Here is a 12753-nt window from a genome sequence, read left to right on the forward strand (position 1 = left end):
AAATAAACACCAAAAATTTCATATCAGATGCCTTCACAACAGAATAAAAGTGTTACAAAGTATGATTATTTTATGTCTTATTTATTGCTCTGGATACTGGTTACATGTAAGGGATCCTATGCAAAACCTCAGCAGACTGTGCATGGATGACTTATGAACTTTTCTGGAAGCATATTTCAATAAAACAGCTTACCTAAAAACAAGAGTTTTAAAAATAGTCACCTGGTACTTTATGTGAATTGTTTATAATCATTATTCTGATGCACTGTAATAAGCGACACAGAGGTATTTATGCAAGTCCACAGAATAATGAAACCACTATTCTTGGTTAACTTGTGAAAAAAGAATAACCTTGAACACTATTCAATTTTCAGCTTGCTAATGCTGAAATACATTACCTGGAATTTAAGGATATTTCAGATAATTTAGGCGACTGAATTCAAGATTAACATCACTTTTTGAAGAGACAGTCTGTCATTATTAAATGATTTTCTGTGATATTTAGTAGTTTAAATATAATACTGAAATATAAAATTAAAATAAATAAGTAAATATTCAAATATAATATTAAAATAATTTCCCCCAGTGACAGCCACTGCAGGAGCATATTCTATATCTTGAAAGGCTCACTAAGAAGTTAATACACTTTAGTCTATGCATTACACCATTATTATGATATCTGCAAATATGACAAAGGCAAAAAAGAGGAAGATGAGTTTTAGAATTCCTTAAACTGAAGGTAATTTTTTTATAAGTAGGAGCTCTCTACATGTGAAAATTACAAGTGGGAGCTCATTAACCAAAGTGAACTGAGAAGTAATGGTACCCATATCCATATCTTACATGAGGAGAAACAGCTGTATACAGTAAATCTATTTTGTTCAGTTTTCTGAATTCTACCTTGAGGTAGCTACAAAGGTATTAGATTAGTTCATACACATGTGTTAAGCTACTTAAGCAAAGAAGCTCCTTATTTATCAACTAAAAAAGAGTAATATCTCAAAAGTGTTTTTTTTTAAATTTTTTAATTTATAGCTAATAGGCTCCTGAAAAAAGAACTGGGAAAGAAAAAAAAAATGAAGGAATTCGTAGAGAGAATCAGCATCCAATAAAAGTCACATATGTACACATATATATTCACATTAAAGACAATGAGATGATCAATAATATATACATATATGGAAAAATATTTAAGGTGATAGAAATGACAGTGATTTGAACATGATGACAACTATTTTAAGAAAATGGTTATGATAAAAGCCCAATTTTAAGATGTTAGTAGACAGTAATCACTCAATAAATACTAAAATTAACTCAATAAAGTGAACTGGTAAAACTTTAGTGGCAAAGCAAAGAAGCGAGTAAGACATTCAAGAACTCACAAATTAATGAGAGAAGAGTAAGATAAGCCAAGTGAATGTAAGAGACACAGAAATATGTAAAGGGGAAAGTAAAGAGAGAGGATTCAGTTGTGAGTGGAAAAGTCACAGAATTTAGGTTGGAAAGTCAAAGGAACTGGAACGATTTTTGGTATCACCAACTTCAATTAACGTAGTATTTCTGAATGAAACTCTTGAATGATTGCATTTTGAAATGTAATCATTTCTTCCTGAACTGATTATATTACTGCCCTTTCCTTCAGATTTTAGGGAACATAAGGTGAGATGAGGGAGTGGTATTAGAGAAACAAAAAAGAAAAGTAAGGGACACAAACACACTGGATGGGGTTATGCAAAGGCACTGCAAGGACTTGCCATGTACTTAAGAAGTAAGGATGGAATTTAGAGCCACTGATGGAGTAACTGGGTTGCTGCTTAGTCTCCAGCACATATTACAAGAATTTTGGAGGAGAATGGATATAGTCTCATAGAAAACTCAGAAGCAACATATTGGAACAGGAAAAGAGTCATCCTGAAAAAAAGATCCTCAACTTCAGTGCTCTCAATTTTGTAGGTCCAGCCATAACCAAATTAGCACTGAAATATTATCTTACACCATTCATGTTCTCAGCATTGAAATTAGAACTTTCAAAGCATTAGAACCTTCAAAGCATCAATTTTCAGGTATTTTCTGTGGCTAGGTTGGAGTATACAGTTGTGTGGTTTACATTATGGAAGACACAAAAATAAAGCCTTATTATCCTAGTGTAAAAGAGATAATTGGGACACACTGTGAAGAATGGGGTAATAGAGAGTTGAAGTACATTTGTTATTTACTGTTAGAGAAAAACAGTGTTCATAGATGTAATTTTAAAAATAGACCATCAAATTATTGGATAATCCTCCCTTTGAGTGTAGGCTGGACTTGCTCTCTTGCAAAGAACAGAACAGGGCAGATAGCATGCACTTAAAAACACACACACACTCACGCACAAACCCTAAGGCTTCTGTCTTGGGTTTTCTCTCTCTCTAATTCTCTCAGATATTTTGATCTGGGAATAGCCAGCTCCCATGTCATGTAAGAAGCTTTGTGAAAGACCCACATGGTGAGGAATTGGGAAAATTCCTTTTACCAACAGCACCCTGTGAGTGATCTTGAAAGCAGATTCTCCAGTCTCTTCAGATGACTACCACCCTGACCAGCTTGATTGTAACCTTGTAGGAGACCTTGAGCCAAATCAGCCATCTATGCAGCTCCCGGTTCTTGTCTTTCAGAAACTTTGTGAGAAAATGAATGTTTATTAGCTTAAGCTGCTAAATTGGAGACAATTTTTTGCAGCAATATTTAATGATAGATTTTAAACTCTTTTTCTTTCTTCTTTCTTTGCCTAGCAAGGAAATAATTTACTATCCATATTTTCTGAATGTAAAGCAAAAGTGATCTCCTAATTCACTGTTTGGTTTAAGACTGAAGCTGAAAATGATTTATTAGTAATAAGAGAGTGATTAATAAATACTTATTGATTGATAGAATGTAGTTTGTACCATCTAGGAGCTCATTAATTGAAGACAGTGTAAAGGAACTATAATTTAATAGTTCCAGAAATTTAAAAATGGTTCATTATCAGCAAATATTTTCATGTAATACATCAATATATCAAAGAAAAAAATAATCATCTCCAAGAGAAGTCGATATGAATAAACAGAATGAAAACAATCAACAATGAAAAAATTATCTTAGGAAACTAGGAATAGGAACAGAAGAAAATTTCTTTAACCTGATAAAGGTATAAACCCACAACTTTGAACAAATATTTTAGTAAATATAGATACTTGAGAAACATTCCCATAAAAGTTAGGAAAAATGCAGAAAGGCTATCAGGAATGAGTACCTCTTTTCCAAATTTTACTGCAGATACTGGTCAAACAATAAGAAAATGAAAGAAAATAGGTATAAGAGGAAGAATGTCTACACAAAAAAATTAAGAGGTTCTACAGATCAACAATAGGAGGTAATGAGAGAGTTTAGCAACTTTTTTGGCCTACAACATCAGCACTGAAAAAGAATTAAAAAATTAATTATAACTAATTTTGAATCATGATTCTAAAATACCATTCATAATCACAATACAAAATGTAAGATATCTAGGTTTCAATCCATTAAAGAATATGTAGAGAAATATACAGAGAAAGTTAAAAAAAATTGAAAAATATAAAGTAGTAACTAAATAAATGGAGAGGTATAACCTGTCCACATATGTAAAAAGAATGTGATGGGCAGGTCAATTTTTCCACAAAGTAGTTTACAATCCCATCAGGTTTCATAGAACTTGATCTAAAACTCATACAGAAGAATAAGGGACTCAGAATAGCTAAGACAATTGTGAAATAGAAGAACAAGCTAAAAAAAATGACATACAATATATACAGATGTAGGAACTAACAGTAATGTCAACATTGGAATGGATAAGCATTTGGTCAGAAAAGACAGATGAACAAGACATTCATATAAAATATTTAAGTTTGAAATATGACACAGCACTTAAATTAGTGGAGAAAGGATGGCACAATTGTTTTTCACTCTATAAGTGTCTAAAATAAAGTTAGATCCTTAACTTAGAATATACACTAACATAAAAGCTAGGTAAACTAAATTGAGAAAAGCTATATTTAAAACTAATCTTTAGAAGGGGAAGCTGTTTTAAATAAAATACTAAAATAATAAATTCTAAGGGAAAGAACAGGTAAATGTAATTATGCTGAATTTTTTACAATTTAACTTTAAGCAGAGTAACAAAATTAACCAGAGGTTTAGAGAAGATACTAACACATAGTCAGCAAGCATTATTTTCCTTAACATAGAAAGAACCCCTATAAATCAGTAAGGAAAAATACAAACATTATACCAGAAAAATGGGCAAATAATACACATAGACAATTCACAGAAAAAGAAAGCTATTTTATTTATAAACATTTGAAAAGATGTGGTTCATATATACAATGGAATATTACTCAGTCATCAGAAAGGATGAATACCTACCATTTGCATCCACATGAATGCAACTGGAGAAGATTATGCTAAGTGAATAAAGTCAAGCAGAGAAAGACAATTATCATATGGTTTCACTCATATGTGGAATATAAGGAATAGCACAGAGGACCATAGGGGAATGGAGGGAAAACTGAATGGGAAGAAATCAGCAAGGGAGAGGGAGACAAACCATGAGGGACTCTGGATTCCGGGAACAAACTGAGGGTTACAGAAGTGAGAGAGGTGGGGAGATGGGGTAGCCGGTGATGGATATTAAGGAGGGTATATGCTGTGATGAGCAGTGGGTGTTATACACAACTGAGTCATTGAACACTTAAAAAAAAAGAAAAGAAAACATTTTTAACCTTAATAGTAGAGCACAAATAAATATGATTTACACTCATCCCATTGGCAATTATTACAAAAACCTGTCCATACCAATTCTTGGTAAGCTCTGGAAAAAACTGAACTCTCATACATTGTTCAAATTTGTGTATAATTTGACACGAAGACTCTGGGGAGCAATCAGACATTATGTATTAAATTTGGAGATGTAGCTCCCCTTTGATCTAGCAATTATACTTAAACCTACATATCCTAGACCAGCAGTCCTCAAGATCAGTAGGATCACTATCACAACAGAACTTGTTAGAAATAGAGTTATTCAGATCTACTGAAACTCTGGAGCCCCCAAATTGGTGTGTTAATGAGATTTCGAGGTATCTAATGCATTTTGAAGTCAGAGATAGTGCTCTTGAATGACAGTTATAGTATGTTCCTAAGGAAACATATAAAATAATGTTCACTTACAGCATTGCTTTCAATGGTGAAAATGTGGAAATAATCTAATTGTTTACACTTGAGTAATAAAAAAATACATTGTAGTCTGTTCATATCCTAAAGCCTAGAGTTTAAAATAAATCCACTAATAATGCATGTGATACATAAAGTACATTTATATTTAATATGAAAATTAATAGTTTACATTTAAAATTAATAAAATTAATTAATAATTAATAAAATTACAATCAATAAAAATATGGACAGAATTGATAAATACCTAGTGGTTAACTCAGAAAAGAGGAAGGAAATAATATTGGGAATATGCAGACAGAGGCTTCTGAGTGTATTCATATTGGTCTAATCATACAAAGCAAATATGCAAATGTTGACATTTACAAAGCTGATAAAGATACACAGAAATTTATCATAAAAGTTACATGTACCTTATATATAACTCTGTAACTTACTCTATGTTTAGTTGTTTCATTAAAAAAAGACAACTCTGCAAGCTGAACTTAGCTTTGTCAAAGCATCCTCCATGTTTTGTGGTCAAGGATTATTTACTTTAAGAGAATTTACGATAATCTAGCTTTAAAAAACCTACTATATTTGACGATCTGCTAAAATATAAAAAAGGCTTTTGTATACAAGATTCTTTTTTTCTAAAGATTTTATTTATTTATTTAATAGCGAGAGAGAGAGAGAGAGAGAGAGAGAGATCACAAGTAAGCAGAGCAGCGGCAGAGAGAGAGGGGGAAGCAGGCTCCCTGCTGAGCAGAGAGCGGGATGCAGTGCTGGATCCCAGGGCCTTGATGTCACAACCTGAGCTGAAGGCAGAGGCTTAACCCACTGAGCCACCAGATGCCCCAAGACTTTTGTTATATATCCACTAAGCATGCTCTTACCTATAATAAAAAAGTTATCCAAAATATTAAAGGAGTTTAAATCAAGAAATTATTTACTACTCTTTGCTTCTTAAATTGCCTACATTTTTTGGTATTTCCCCTCATCCTGCTCACATAATAAAAGCAGTTGTTGGTTAGTAACTTTATAACTTATTTCATACTAAATTGAAGATAGATCTATGTAGCCTACTTAAATGAGAATTTGAATTTGCCTCCCCAATGTCCATAGACATTGGGGAGGGGAGGCGAACCATAAGAGACTATGGACTCTGAAAAACAACCTGAGGGTTTTGAAGGGTCAGGGGTGGGAGGTTGGGGGAACAGGTGGTGGGTGATGGGGAGGGCACGTTTTGCATGGAGCACTGGGTGTTGTGCAAAAAGAATGAATACTGTTACGCTGAAAAAAAAAATAAATAAATAAAAAGGGAAAAAAAAAAGAATTTGAATTTGCTAGAATTAAGTGAGGATTGATGGCACATCCATTTGAAAAAGCATAAAGATATGTAAAATGATTAATAGAGCTTTGGAGGAAGTTGTTTATTAGCCTTTAAATTAGTCCTTAGGCTAAAGTTAGTCCTTTTTTGTAGCTTAACTTTTCTAACATTCTCAATTCATAAGATCAGGTCCCTAATAAGAATAATGGCAGTAACATTTTTGTGTTAGTCAAGTTGATCTTGTAAAGACACTTTGTTAAGTCAAAGTGTTAAAAGGCAACAACAGAGCTCAGATATTAAAAATGCATTAATCAAAATAAACAGACATTTTTGCAACCTTAGACATGTTACTGTGTTGAACAAAAAGACTAGACTTTTTTCTTTTTAAAAAATTCCTTATATTGTCTCTGTGTATTACAGAACATAAATATCATTACAAACATGCTTTAGATAAAATTAAATCATTTTTAGAGACATATGGTGCCAAAAATTAACTCCCAAAGCACATAATTTAAGTGGCTTTTGCAATTTAAGAGCCCTGGAAAAAAAAGAAAGGGAACATTTCAAGGAAATGAAAAGTGTCCTTATAATGAATTTCTGCTTATAAGAATCAGACATAACAACAGTCTTTTTAATTAAAATACAAATACCATATGTATAGTTATCTGAGAATGAACTATAAATTGTTTTGCCAGAAAACAAAGGCCAGTTAATACTGAAAACACAAAAGTCCCTTAAAACACAAAGGTAATACTGGCAGGACTGATAGTTCATGGACAAAGCTCTTCGTCCATGAATAATGATTTTCCCATCACTGGAACATAAAAACAACTGCTGAAGATTTGAATGTATGAGACAGATTGTAAAACAGTACTTCATTTGTACTTTTTGAGGAAAAACATCTCTATAAAAAACTGGATAACAGTTCAAAAGAACACAGAGTTGTCCTGCATACATGAAAAATCCACGGGATATAACATTCAAACAGGAAATTCATAGGATCACAGCAATAAACAACTCTCATCAAAGTAATATGTAGGACATGTATGTTCTATGGAGAGTGCTATGAATTATGTAAACCTGGAGATTGACAGACCTGTACCCCTGGGGTTAATAAAAATTTTTTTAAAAATTAAAAAAAAGTAGTATGTAGGACAAACACCAAAGATGGTGAGCATTCCGAATTCTTGAAGTCCAGATCACTCCCCAGTACACTGGAATGAAAATTGAAGTGGGCATATAGGATGACAATGTGTGACAATTGTCAGAGGTTACAGAATTTGTCAAGGAAGTACCTGTGTATTTAACTTATCACAGACATCTGAAAATTTGAAAGTTCATCTGATGTGACCACTGGTCAGCTTGGGAATTTCATAGGTGAGCCTAAGAATAGAAATATTATGAAGAACCTCTACCATGGGAGAAAATGAAAGCATTTCACACAATCAACTTGTATTTTCTATCTAGAAACATTGCCGAGCAAATATAAGACTGTAGAAGCATCTCTAAGGAAAAATTATACATTTGACAAAGGAGAGAAAAAACATGCTATATTCTGCAGATCTGCACTTGTACCTTGGGTAATCTAATTAAAATGATAAGCTTTGACAAAATATGAAAAGGGGCACTTGGAAAAAGTAACAGTATTTTCCAATAGGAATATATTTTAGATGATAGGTAACAGAAATATACATACAGCCATTCATTTGCACTAGAATATTAGAATAATGATTATAATTTCTGACCTGCTTGTTATAAGGTTTTATATGGTGGAAACATGCTTTCTTTCTCTCTTTCTGACAGATAAATAAAACTGATAAGCAAAGATATGTGCACGCAATTTTAATTCAACAGAGTGATGTGAAATGAATGCAGCTCACAAGGCAAATAGCATAAGCCTTATCAGCTCTGTTTATCGTAATAACCCAAACAATGGCAATTACAAACTACTCCACAGATTTTTGGCACGGCAGAAATGACAGATATACAAAATCCAGTTAATTCTGATCTTTTTATAGAACTCAGTTACCAAGCTACACATGTACAATATACAAATCTCAAAAGTAATGAGATATTTATTATCAAATCTGTTCCACAGACTGGTGTTAAAGATCACATAGCTCATTTCTGGAAATATCTTTTGCCAACTGCTTAGGTATATTTAAAAAAAAATAAGACTCACATGCATTCCCAAAACTAGAGATGGCCTTTAAAAATTAATAAATGATATAGAGAATAATACATTTCAAGATTCTGCATTTGGACCTCAGCTAAAATACAAAAATGCCAATGGAATGAAAGAAAACAAATTGAACTATAATGAATACTACTAAGTCTTGTAGCTAATAGTTAATAGTTAAAGATCACATCTATCCCTTTATATGAATATGCGCATGTATTTCTTTTGTGTATGTTATAATTATAACACATACTATGACATAGCACCTAACAACTAATCAAATTTTAATGTATTTAATAGTAATATGGCGCACAACTCACAGACTTCTTAGTTTCACAGATATCTGGTGAAATAGTCTATTGAATTTTTGATTTAAAAATCATAAAGAATTTAATTTTTTTATTTAAATGACTAAATTTCACAGACAAATCCTATGAAGAGCTCAAAACTATTCTTTTTTTTAAAAAACATTTTTATTTATTTATTTGACAGACAGAGATCACAAGTAGGCAGAGAGGCAGGCAGAGAGAGAGGGGGAAGTTCCCTGCTGAGCAGAGAGCTGGATGCCAGGCTTGATCCCAGATCCTGAAACCATGACCTGAGCTGAAGGCAGAGGCTTAACCCACTGAGACACCCAAGCATCCTCAAAACTATTCTTAATTCTAAAATTATTGTTCTCTGTGGTTTAAAAAAGATGTTAAACCAAGAATAAAACAATTTTCAAAATGCTGTAGTAGAAATTATTTTCATAAGAAAAAACTAACATTGCTAAAATGAAAAATTAGCTGTTTCTAAAAAGTTGCAAATGGAATTACATAAAGACTAAAAACAAAGGTTATGCTGTCATTATGCTTTAGAGATGAACATATTCTTAAGGTACCTACTTCCTTGCCTGTTGTCGTTTTCCCAACAGTAATGAAATCCCTTGATTTTAAAATGTGGTCAAACGAATGCTGTAAACTGGCTTTCGAGCGGTGGTTGAACAGTTTTCTTTGATGAGTATCCACAATATATCTTTATAATCTTGTGCAACCCACCCATTCTGATGCAAATGAATTAAAGTAATACTTTAAAAATCACATTTACCTAAAACTAATTCACAATAAAAACATTATATCAAAAATGATTAATTATAGAGCTCCCTGGTTTATTTAGAATTCACAGGAAGAAATATAGTATTTTTCTACTTTAAAGACATCAGGTCCATTATAAATATCCCCAGTATCTTTATTTCTATTACACACAAGTAAACATAAATGTTTCTGAAATTATTTGTTTTAAACTACTTGTAAAAATTCAACTGAAAGTATAAAGAAAATATGAAACACAATCATGCAATGAGGCAGTGCCTGGGAGCAGAAAGAAACTAGTGTACAGCTGTAAGAAATCAGGGATCGGGTGAATATGAACTTCTTTATGAACTTCATCTAAAATGCTAAAGTCTTATGACCTCATTCTTGTGTTAGCTTCTTGTTACTTCTCTAGTATTATTTAGGGTGCTAGAAGGATTTCAACAATAAGAAAAAAATCTGCAAAATAGTGGAATTTGACATAGATGCCAAAAATTTACTAGTCCACTTGTTGGCTTGAATAAGAATATCTAACTGAACATAGGTTACAACAAATATTATCAAAAACATATAATAATAAAGCAGTGCCTTTTAAGAGTAAGTTACTAGCCTCATTCTTTTAAACACCATGAACTAAATTCCAAGATACCCAAAGATATGAAAAGAATGGTGACAATGATTAATATAAATTAATCACAGTAAGAAAAGATGTTCTGCTAAATTGTGGAAATTTTGAACGATAAGTAGTGGATGAACCACGGATACGTGAAAACACAAGCAGATGCAGGTTCTAGTATGCTATGTGATTTTGGTTAATAGTGTCATTTGAACCTTAATCAACTCATTGAAGGAAGAAGTGTAATATTAAATGGATTGTCAGTAAAATTTGTAGCCACTTGGCATTTCTGGTTCTCCAGAAGATTTTGGAAGGCTCTTGACTCCTTTTGTCTTTCGTTTTCTTCAGCTCCTTCATGCTTCCGAACTCTCGTACCACTTTACTGAAATGGCTCTAGCAAAGATTACCTGCAGCATCTGATATGGCTGAAACTAACAACTTAAAAAAACTTTTTTTTTTTTTTTTTTTTTTTAGTATAGATGACACACAATGTTACATTAGTTTCAGGTGAACAGCATTGTGTTTTACCATCTCTATATGTTATTCTGTGCTCACCACACAAGTGCAGCTACCATCTGTCTCCATACAATGCTATTACAATATTGACCTAATTCCCTCTGCTGTACCTTTTATTCTTATCACTTACTCATTCCATAACTGGAAGCTTGTATCTCCCAGTTCCCTTCATCCATTCTTCTTGTCCCCTACCATCCTTCCCTCTGGCAAACTATCAGTTTGTTCTCTGAATTTATAGGTCTGATTCTGCTTTTTGCTTTGTTTATTCATTTCTTTTACATTTTAGATTCCACATAAGTGAAATCATATAGTATTTCTCTGTGTTTTTTCTCTGATTGGCTTATTTCACTTAGCATAATACCTTTACGTCTATCCATGCTGTCACAAATGGCAAGGTCACATCCCTTTTTTACAGCAGCACAATACTCCATTGGTTATATATCTTCTTGATCCATTTATCTACCAATGGACAGTTAGGTCGCCTCCATATTTTGGCTATTACAAATAATGCTGCAGTAAATATAGGGGTGGATAAGTCTTCTCAAATTAGTGTTTTCATTTTCTTTCAGTAAATACTCAGTAATGGAATTATTAGATCATATGGTATTTCTAATTTTAAATTTTTGAAGAACCTCCATACTTTTTTCTGCAGTGTCTGTACCAATTTACAATCCCACCAATAAGTAGTGCACAAGAGTTTCTTTTTCTCCACATCTTTGGCAACACTTATTTCTTGTCTTTTTGATTTTAGCCATTCTGACAGGTGTAGAGTGATATCTCATTGTAGTTTTGATTTGCACTTCCTTGGTGATTAGTAATATTGAATAACTTTTCATGTGTCTGTTGGCCATCTGTACATCTTCTGTGAAAAAAATGCCTATTTAGGTCCTCTGTTCATTTTTTAATTGGACTGTTTTTTGGTGCTGAGTTGTACAAGTTCTTTATATATTTTGGGTATAACCTCTTATTGGATATGTTATTTACAAATAGCTTCTCCCATTCAGTAGGCTGCCTTTTTGTTTTGTTGATGGTTTTCTTTCTTGTGCAAAACATTTTTATTTTTGTGTAGTATCAACAGTTTATTTTTGATTTTATTTCCCTTGCCTTGGAAGACATATCTAGAAAAATATTGCTACAGTTGATGTCAAAGAAATTATGGCTTATGTTCTCTTCTAGGGTGTTTATGATTTTATGTCTCACATTAACGGCTTCAATCCATTTTGAGTTTATTTTTGTGTATAGTATTAGAAAGTAGTACAGTGTCATTCTTTTGCAAGAATCTGTCCAGGTTTCCCAACATCATTTCTTAACGAGACTTTCCTTTCCACATTGTATATTCTTACCTCCTTGGTCATAGATTAATTCACTATACAAGTGTGGGTTTATTTCTGGTTATCTTGTTTCATTGACCTATGTGTCTATCTTTATGCCAGTGCCACACTATTTTGCTTGTTACAACTCTGCAATGTATCTTAAAATCTAGAATTGTGATAACTTCATCTTTATTTTTCTTTCTTTTTTTTTTTTTAAAGATTTTATTTATTTATTTGACAGAGAGAGATCACAAGTAGGCAGAGAGGCAGGCAGAGAGAGAGGAGGAAGCAGGCTCCCCACGGAGCAGAGAGCCTGATGCGGGGCTCGATCCCAGGACCCTGAGATCATGACCTGAGCCGAAGGCAGCGGCTTAATCCACTGAGCCACCCAGGCGCCCCTATTTTTCTTTCTTAAGATTGCTTTGGTTATTAGGGTCTTTTGGGGTTCCACATAAATTTTAGTAATATTTGTCCTAGTTCTGTGAAAAATGCTGTTGGGTTTTTAAACGAGTCGTATTGAATCAATA

At 32.8% G+C, this 12753-nt stretch overlaps 1 protein-coding gene across 1 annotated transcript in view; it reads right to left on the reverse strand.

The window, feature by feature from the left end:
* CCDC178 (coiled-coil domain containing 178) overlaps positions 1-12753 on the reverse strand; it is a 406426-nt gene that overhangs the window by 43871 nt on the left and 349802 nt on the right. The window lies entirely within an intron of this gene.

The sequence above is a fragment of the Meles meles genome, chromosome 12 (genome assembly GCF_922984935.1).
Source record: "Meles meles chromosome 12, mMelMel3.1 paternal haplotype, whole genome shotgun sequence".
In the NCBI taxonomy this organism is placed as follows: Eukaryota; Metazoa; Chordata; class Mammalia; order Carnivora; family Mustelidae; genus Meles; species Meles meles.